Here is a 9,161-nt window from a genome sequence, read left to right as displayed (position 1 = left end):
CCACAGGGACACCAGGAATGCCCAAATCTGCCATTCCAAAGCAATGAGCATCTCTAACACGTTCCTAAGGGATCAAAGGCACGGATGGCAGACAATCAGCTCGGCACCTCCTGCAGCCTCCACTTCCCAAGGCAGAGAATGAATTGCTGTATTTTAATTCCAGGGTGTGGGAATCTGACAGGGAATGACAAGGAGGATGTCAGGAGGTTGTATTTTCAGTCTCAAAGCAAGACAGGAAGAATTCCAGGTAAGGAAACTATGGAAATGAGTGACTGACAAGTTACCTGCTGACTCTTCAACAACTATTTGCATTATAATACAACCTGCCTACAAAGTGAGGTATTTCAAGTATTTATAAGAAGGTACAGAGATATAAATATTCCAATGAGTGTTAGATTGGCTCTCCCTCACCTTGATCTTTGTCAAATGCAGACAAAAAATAGTTTAGGCACATAAATAAAAGCTAATCCTTGAAAACCTGCTCTGGCCTGGCAATATTTCAACACCAGACAGGGTCTTGGGTGCCTGTGGGGATGCAATTCATCTTGGGGACAGGGCAGATCACTTCTCAAGGCTTTCAAAATATAAATTACCATTGCATTTAACCCACTTAAGTGCTGCACTGGGAAATAATGCTGCACACAACCCAGTGAAACAACAGGTTAAAACAAAAGGAAAAATTGTAAAGGAGGAAAGAGAAAGAAAATTTCAGCACTAAGTATCTGTGTGTTCAGCCAGGTTTCAGGAAGAGCCAGAAAATAGTTTGTTCGGGTCACCTATAATTTAAAAAGTCCTCTTGATGAACACAAAAGAATTCCTATGTTCAAGTTAAACACAGGACTGATTTCAGAAGGATTCTCAGCTACTTTATGTGACTGCTTAGGATCATTTTGTGATAAATTGAGTGAGAGCACCAACAAGCTGATTTTCCTAAAAACTTCCAGAAAAAAAAAATCACTATATAAAAGCCTAAGCAGGTTAAAACTGCTCAGAACACGAGTACAGGAATTTCTCCTCATTAAAACAGAAATGGTTTGAAGGTGCCTGAAAGCATCAGAGGAGGATTGTCAAGGTAAAAACCCAAAGTTGTCACACAAACCTCCAGCTCTGCCAGACAAAGCTCAGCAGTGAAACCATTCCTGGGCAATTAGGTAATTCCTTCAGCCAGGGAGAAGCCTGAGCTCTCTCCTCTTGCAGAAATCCTCCCAACAGGATTAGTGGCAGCAAAAAGCTCCCCAAGCACACCCTGGATAAGCTCAGCTCAGCCAAGGGAGGAGGATCCTTGGATTTCACACACCTGTGTCTAAACCTGTTTGGCTTTTTGATAAAGAGCCCGCAGGGAAAAGCTACAGCTTCATTCTGCTCCATCCATCCCTGATTTCCTTCCTGCTGCAGCATCCCTGGGCTCACCCAAGGCAGGCTCAAGGGCTTTAGGAGCAAACTGGCTCCTCCAACACCAACCTGGGCTGGAGAACAGAAGCTGGAGTCCAGCTTTGGGTGCCACCAAGAGTAACCAGAGTCAGAGAGGAGGTGCTGATCCCACAGTCAGAGAGGAGGTGCTGATCCCACACATACACACTGGGAAAGTCCCTTGGGACCTGGACATGGCCCTGCTCCCCCAGCACTCACTGCACAGGAGCTGTCACCTCTCCAGAGCTCCTGCTGGACTGGGGACCAAGGGACAAGGGCTGGGGAGGTGCTGGAAGGTCTGGAGGGGCCACTTGAGCAGCACTGAGGGCACTTGGTGTGTGCAGCTGGAGCACAGGGGACTGAGGGCAGAGCCCAGCGGGGGCTGCAGCTCCTCTAAGGGGCAGCTCTGACCTCTGGGTGAGCAGGGACAGGACCCAGGGAAGGGCTGGAGCTGTGCCAGGGAGGGTTGGGATGGATCTCAGGGAAAGGTTCTTCCCCCAGAGGCTGGTTGGGCACTGCCCAGGCTCCCCAGGGCAGTGGGCACAGCCCCAAGGCTGCCAGAGCTCAGGGAGGGTTTGGATGATCCTCTGAGGGACAGGGTGGGATTGCTGGGGTGTCTGTGCAGGGCCAGGGGTTGGACTGGATGGTCCTTGTGAGTCCCTTCCAGCTCAGGACATTCTGGGTGTGCCATGGTGACCTTGGATGAGCTGAACTCCCAGCCTGAGCCCCAGGAGCTGCAACCCAAAAACCAGGCTGTGAGATGCTCCTGCAGGAGGATCTCGGGGAGGAGGTTTACACACACCCAGACTGAGAGCAGGGACACCTCACTGAGGGAAAGAGCAGCAAGAAAACAACACTCCCCCCAAAAAAACCAACCCACACAGAGCAAGAAACGAGTTACCCAGAGAGGTGTGGATATCCCATCCCTGGAAGTGTCCAAGGCCAGGCTGGAGCAACCTGGGGTAGTGGAAAGTGTCCCTGCCCATGGCAGAGGGGTTGGAAACAGAGAAATCTTTAAGGCTCCTCCCAACCCAAACCATCCTGTGATTCTGTAACAGGGAAGGCTGGGATACACCTGCTTCCCACCAGCCAAGCCACCCACACAGCCTGGAATATGCTCCATCAACACAAACATCTTGTTTCCAGACTCAGGGAAAGAGAAACTAAAGGCCAAAAAAAAGCTGAGGCCTGGGCAGAGAGTGCCCAGGGGTGATTACAGAGCACATTAACAGGCACATCCCAACAGCTCCACCAGCAGCACTCAGCAATTAGAGCTGTTCTGCTCACCCGAGCACGACACCTTGGACAAACACTGAACTTCCCAAATCCTGGGGCAGCTGACAAATGTGGAACAGCTTCACTTCACAGGAGGGCAAAGGAAGCATGAGCACACCTCTGGTGTCCGTGGCTGGGGTTTTGGGGGGTTTTGTTGTGACTATTTTTATAACCAGCTGCTGGTTTGTGCTCTTTCCCAGGTGCCCTGGGAAGGGGGAAGCAGCCAAACGGAGCCGCCTCCCCCCGGACAATCCGCCACTTCAGCAGGAACTGAGCTGGAAAACACAACCCACAGGAAAATCACTAACAAACCCAACATCTCTGAGCTTGCAATTCCACCCAGAGCAGGTATTTGCCTGGAAAAACACCAGCCAGGAGCAGCCCACCAGAGCCAGCCACAGCCATTCCAGGCCTCACCACCCGAGTTCGGGAATGGGAACAGAAGGACAACATCCCCATCCAGGGAGGGATGCTGTCCCAGCTTGTCCCAGCTTCTGACAAGCTTCTCCCAAGCTGGGCCTGACTGAGGAATCAACCAAACAGGGTGGGGAGCAGATCTAAGTGAAATTTATCCAAATATCCCAAGGGATATGCAAACAGCCAGAGGGAAGTAATTCAGAGCCTCGGGGCTCTCCCTGAAAGGAGGGAAGGGCTCAGCAGCAGCATCACGTACCACAGGTCCTGGTGCTGTCAGAAATGGCAGGTTCTTTGCATACAAAACAGCCACATTCCCAGGATTTAGGTTATGGGAAAGAGCCCCTTGTGTTCCGTGGCAAAAGCAGCACATTCCATCCAAGGGTCTCAAAAAATGGCTGAAACCGAAGCACAAGAGAAGCTAAAAAGAAATGAGACACAAGCTCAAGTGTTTTGCCTTAAAGTCCTTAAATTACAGCTACAAATAAGGAGAACACACAAATATTTCTGGAAATGAATCCCCTCCACCAGATCCTACCCTGAGACAAACACACATTTACCACATCCACGCTGACGGTGTTTAAAGGCTCCCACCCCTCCAAAAAAACCCTCCCCAAAACTCTTCTGAAGTGGTTTCACAACCACCACTGTCCCCCAAAGTCACAAGTTAATCATTAAGAAGCAGCATTAAAGAAAAAGAGGAAATTCATGGCTTGTTCTCTCTTTTTCTGCGTTTTAAATACACCATTTTCACCAGGAAAAAAACCAAAACCCAACACCACAGCACCCAAAAAAACCCACCCTGGAAGCCTGAAGAACAAAAAATAGAGGCCAAAACTGAGTGTTTAGATTCAATACTAATCCCAGCATTCCCTGATCCTCCCAGTGTGCTGCAGGAACTCCCCACACTGAGTGTTTTGGGAGCCTGTCCTCGATTTAAAAGTAAAATGCACTTGAATGTCTGAAGAATGAGCTCTGGGGAGCACCAAGTGCCAGACACCTGATCCTGCCAGGAGCAGGAGGAACAATCCAGCAACCCACAACTGCTTCCCTGAGAAGAATAAATGCAGTTTGATATGGATTTAGTAACACATCCCTTTAAATGGGAGCAAAGGCTTTGATGTAGGAGAAAGCACCTCCACGAGCTGCTGCTCCTCCTGAAATTAGAGCAATTTGCGGCATCAAAGTGTCAAATGGAGAATAAATCCAGAGTTTGAAGTGGACTGTGAGAGCAATCTCAAACACTGAAGGAATTCTAAAAGGCTGCAGCCCCACAGCACCTGTTCTGCACAAGATTCTGCCCAAGATTCTGCCCCTGTTTGATTTTTAAACCAAACCTTGGAGAAGTCGTGGTTAAACGGGCTGAAATTGCTCCCACGGAGATCTCGTGCCTCCCATAATAAAATTCACTGTGAATTCTCTCTGCTTTGAGATCTACTCAAGTCAACAGAGACAATTCCTTTCAGGAAATGCCATCAGATTTATTTCCATTCCACTTCCAGGGGCACGTTCACTCCATGGAGGCCGAGCAGCACCAGTGCCCAGTGTGGCTGGAAACTCAAAGGTGCCACAGAAACCACCCTAAATTACTTTTAATTGCTTTGGGAGGTGGCAACAGCGGTGTAACAACAATTAATTGGGTTGGTTATCAATGGTTTCTCCTTCCACCTCAACATTCAGGCCTTGCCTGCTCAATTACACAGAATTATTAAATCAATAATGCAGTGCAGCTCCTTGAGCCATGTTGGCACCACAAACTGATATTTGCTGACACCTTCCACCAGCCCAGGTTGCTCCAAGCTGGCCTTGGGCACTTCCAGGGATGGGGCAGCCACAGCTTCTCTGGGAAATCCTTCCCAGCCCCTCCCCACCCTCACAGGGAAGAATTTCTCCCAATATCCCATCTGACTCTGCCCTCTGGAAGTGAGAAGCCATTCCCCCTTTTCCTGTCACTCCAGGCTCTCATCCAAAGTCCCTCTCCAGCTTCCAGAGTTATCCTAATAAAAAAGGAAGCAGGAACACTTGTAAAATGAGACATAATTGGCTCTACAATCCACAGCAGCACATTCCCAACCCAATTATTTCAGCACATCGCTGCACTAACGACCCTGGGGTTATTAAAGCATGAAAACTTCCATCATTATGGACAGGCAACAAATTAAGAATAAAATTACAGCCAAAAGACAGGCCAAAATCAGATTTAACACTGGATTTATTTATCCAAATGATACAGGGGCTCCCTTCCAGTTCTATAAAGGCTGTCAGCCTTTCAGGGGATGAACATGAACTCTGGGAAGTCTGAAGTTCTGTTCTCCACGAAAACATCAAACCCCAAGTTTTTAGACATTTTAAACCAAGTTTTTAAGTAGTTAAAAGGTTATTTCAGGAGTGAAATGCTGCAGTGAACTACCCACAGAGGATACTGAGCACTTCTTGCTAAAGGCTCTCGAGAGCAGGTTGAAAAACTGTGTTTAAGTTGGGCTGATCTTGCCTTAGGGCAGGAAAAATAAACCAATGACCACTTCAGGTGCCTTCCAGCCGTTTTTCCTTGGAATATTTAGCAGGTTATTCCACTTCAAAGCACTGTGGAACATCAGCTCCCTAAAACCTCTATTTATTCCCTCTGCTTCCACTCCTCCCAGGCACAGGCTTTGATTTAAGCCTGGATCAGTCACAAAGTCAGCGAGGGGCATCTGGATTCCCAATTCCAAGAGACAATTCCTTTAAGAAGGGAAGTTTGGTGCCAGCAGCTGCTCCAGGGCCAGCTCTGCACCCCTCCCAGGGCTCACCTGCCATGGATGTTGGGCTGGATCCCAGCCTTGCTCCTCTCCACCCCTCAGGAATTCTGCTCCTCCCTTCTCCCAGGACACTCAGGAGCTGCATTTGGGAGAAGAGCTGCTTCTCCACTGACAGCAGGAGGGAGCTGATCCCTCTCCACTGGCCAGGAAAACCACCTCACCTTCAGCTGTGCCAAGCCAGGATTTGGCTGGATAAACTTCCCTGTTCCCACTTTGTTAAGGAATTACAGCCCTGAGACAACCTAGGACACCCTGAACGACATAAAATGTGAGTTGAATGCCACAAAACACGAATTCAATGCCATAAAATACAAGTTATTCCCAAGAATTTGTGATTTTTAAGGCAGAGGGAAAGGCTGCACCAGCCTGTGCTTCCCGTGAGCTTTGTTATTTTGGGTGGAAAAGTCGAATAAATGGGATGATTTTAAGGGCTGCAGGGTTACTGTTCTGTACTTACATATAGTTCCATTTATTTTTTTTCCCTGTATAAAAATATCTCTCTGGTTCTATTTTCTACAGAGCAGCCAGTGTTCCTATTACTTGGGCAAGTAACATTATCAACTGGCATCTTGCAAAAGTTCAAATTCATTATTTTTCCAAGTCTTTCACCTCCCTGAGATCAGCAGATCTTCCTCAACTGGAGCACGACCCGAGCTGCTGAACAGGCAGCCAGGATGGTTCAATCAGGGGATTTTACCTCTTATATTTTAGTTTTTAAAGTTATTAAAAAAAACAAAACAAAGGCCATCCTTTATTATAAACCTGCAAATCTCCACCTTGGGTGCAGGAGCAGCCCCAGCTCCAAGTGACCTGCTCTGATTTAGCAGGAAGTGACCAAATAAAGAGCCAAGGGGAGAAAATCCCCTCAGTGAGATCTCAGCACTGAAGTTTTTGAGAACAAACCAAAAAAAAAAACAAACCACCTTTTTTTTTTTTTAAAAAAAAACTCCTGGGAAGCTTTGGCAGGTGTCCTGAAGTTTGTTCTTGCTGTCAGTGCCCCTTTGTAACAGCTGCTGAATTTTTCTGCCCTTCTGAAGGAGAAGATAAACTGAATTTAATCGCTCTGAAACACAAGATAAACTGTCTCCTTTAGCAAAATGTAACAACTCAAGAGTTTAGGGCCACAAATCTCCATGTTTTAATTCACTTACAACAGAGCAATAAGCCCTGAAATGAAGAAAGCACTTCATGTGCCAACTCTATTAAAATACAGATGTCACCCCCATTATATAAATGCAAGATATTAGTCCGATTAAATAAAATAAACCCCAAATACACTGGCTGGAAAGGTGACCTCCTGAGGGCACCCAGCACCTCACATGAACCCTCTTCCTCCCCCTCACTGAGGTGCCCAACTTGGGACCTTCTAAAATGTCCTTTACACCTTCACTGCCTCGGCTGGGACAAAAAAAACAAGCGTGGAAAAAGTCATTAAGATAAAAAGATGAGACTGTTTCCTCTTCCAGGTTAAAACCTCAAGAAGAAAACTAAAAATAAAAACAAACCTCTTAGAAAATAAAGCTAAAAAATAAAACCTCCTAGGAAAAAAAAAAAACCCACAACAGCTAGAAAAGAAAACTTCTAGACAAAGGAAATAAAAAACACCTCCCAGGAAAGCCCAGGGGACACACAAACTTCACTGGTTGAAATGGGACCTCAAGGACCTTCCTGCCCTTTATGGTGCTGGAAAAAAAAAAAAAGTCAGGAACTGGTGTAATTTGTTAATAAATCCATTTACAGAGTTCCCAGGTTCTTCCTGCTGCTCTTGACCTAGAAAGATCAAGCAGCACCTCTTCTTCTCCAGCCTCCTGCGAGCTGGGGCCACGAAATATGTGACAAATATTGGGGGTAACCAAGACTTCTGCAGGGGTTTTATTCTCATTTATGGTGGCTGCAGGTTCCCTCGTGTTCTGCCAACACCTGAAAGCACATTGCAGCTGAACATACCCCACTTTGGAGGCAAATACATTAAAGCAACTCATTTTTGCTTCAAGATGCTCACAGTGACCTTCATACTCGGGGTGAACCCCCCCAGTTCTGACTCAGTTCTGCTCCAGGAGTTCCTTAAACATCCCTCCTTGTTGAGGTGACTCGTGGTGACATTTCTCTTTCTCACACTCAAAACTGTGACAGGCCAAGAAGCTCAATAACCAGAGATGAGAGGAGCTGCCTTAATTTAAATGAAAATGACAAATTTAAATTAAAACAACCCCCAAAATAACACTTTTGGGGCTGGGGACGACTCGGGGTGAAGCCCAAGCCCGTGGGAATCCTGAGAGGAGGCACCAGAGCAGGTTCCTGGGCCTGGACCCACTTCCTAAAATCCCCACAAAAATAAGCTTCACAGGGAAATTTTGCCAAAACACCACTTTTAAGGCCAACAGCGAGCAAGGAGGGAGGGGGGAGAAGGGCGAGGGCACAGGGAGCTGTGTCAGCCCGAGAGGACAGGACAGAGCAGCAGCTCCCAGCATCTCCCCCAAGGAATGCCTGCAACGTGATTCACCTCCCCGGCCGAAAACTTAACTTTAATCGGGATCTCCCGGCTCTCCCCCGGTGTCCGGCGGGACCGGATCCGGTTTTTTTTTCCCCTCGCCCCGTGGTTTTTTTTTTTTTGTTGGTTTTTCTTTTTTGGTTTTTTTTTTTCCCCCCCCTCGGTCCAAAGTGCCGCGAACAAACTTTGTCCTTCACCGCGGCGGCTCCGAGCTCTGGCATTTCAAGGTCACTCGTGCAGGCCCCGCTCCAAGTCGTGCTGCGGCGGCGGAGGCGGCCGGGGGGTCCCCGGGAGGGGTCCCGGGGGGGTGTCCCGGGGGTGGTCCCGGAGCCCCTTTGGGCTGCGAACCCCCCCCCCGTTAATCGCTGCTCCCCCCGCTGTCAGCGCCGCCCGTGACCTTCGGGGGGGGGGTGAGGGGGGGTGTCGGCGATCGGACCGATAACAAAGGGCTGTTCGGGGGGGTTTGGGGGTGCGGGGGTCCCGCTGCCCCCCCCCCCCCCCCCCCCCCCCGGGCAGGGGGGGCGGGGGGGCCCCCCCCCCCCGGGGGGCCCGGGGGGGGGGGGGTCCCCCCGCGGTTCTCCGCGCCCCTCCCCCCCCCACCCCCCGGAGGACACGCAACACCGGGGCGAGCATCCCCCGCAGCACCCGCGGCCTGTCCGCCCCCGCAGCGCCGCGCGGCGCCCCCCGGGCACTCACCGGCGGGCGGGGGGCGGCGGCCATGCCCCCTGCGTGCGGCGGAGCCCCCGCGGGGCCGGGGGTTCCCCCTCCCCACA

The 9,161-nt window shown here is 49.5% G+C and overlaps 1 protein-coding gene across 4 annotated transcripts in view; it reads right to left on the bottom strand.

Annotated features, from left to right (window-relative positions):
- Positions 1 to 9,161, bottom strand: part of NFYC (nuclear transcription factor Y subunit gamma) — a 36,733-nt gene that overhangs the window by 17,451 nt on the left and 10,121 nt on the right. Inside the window, exon 1 of one of the 4 annotated variants that reach the window (XM_027661231.1) lies at positions 9,085 to 9,127. The exons of 1 other annotated variant lie outside the window; for it this stretch is intronic. The gene's annotated coding sequence lies outside the window, so the exon portion shown is untranslated. Of the gene's footprint in view, positions 1 to 3,358; positions 3,524 to 9,084; positions 9,128 to 9,161 lie in introns of those variants that run through there. 2 more of the 4 variants (XM_027661230.1, XM_027661233.1) reach the window with 2 other exon arrangements.

The sequence above is a fragment of the Corapipo altera genome, unplaced genomic scaffold (assembly GCF_003945725.1).
Source record: "Corapipo altera isolate COAL_440 unplaced genomic scaffold, ASM394572v1 201, whole genome shotgun sequence".
NCBI classification, from domain to species: domain Eukaryota; kingdom Metazoa; phylum Chordata; class Aves; order Passeriformes; family Pipridae; genus Corapipo; species Corapipo altera.
Note: the sequence above shows the minus strand (reverse complement) of the source record. Positions and strands in the feature narration are given on the sequence as shown.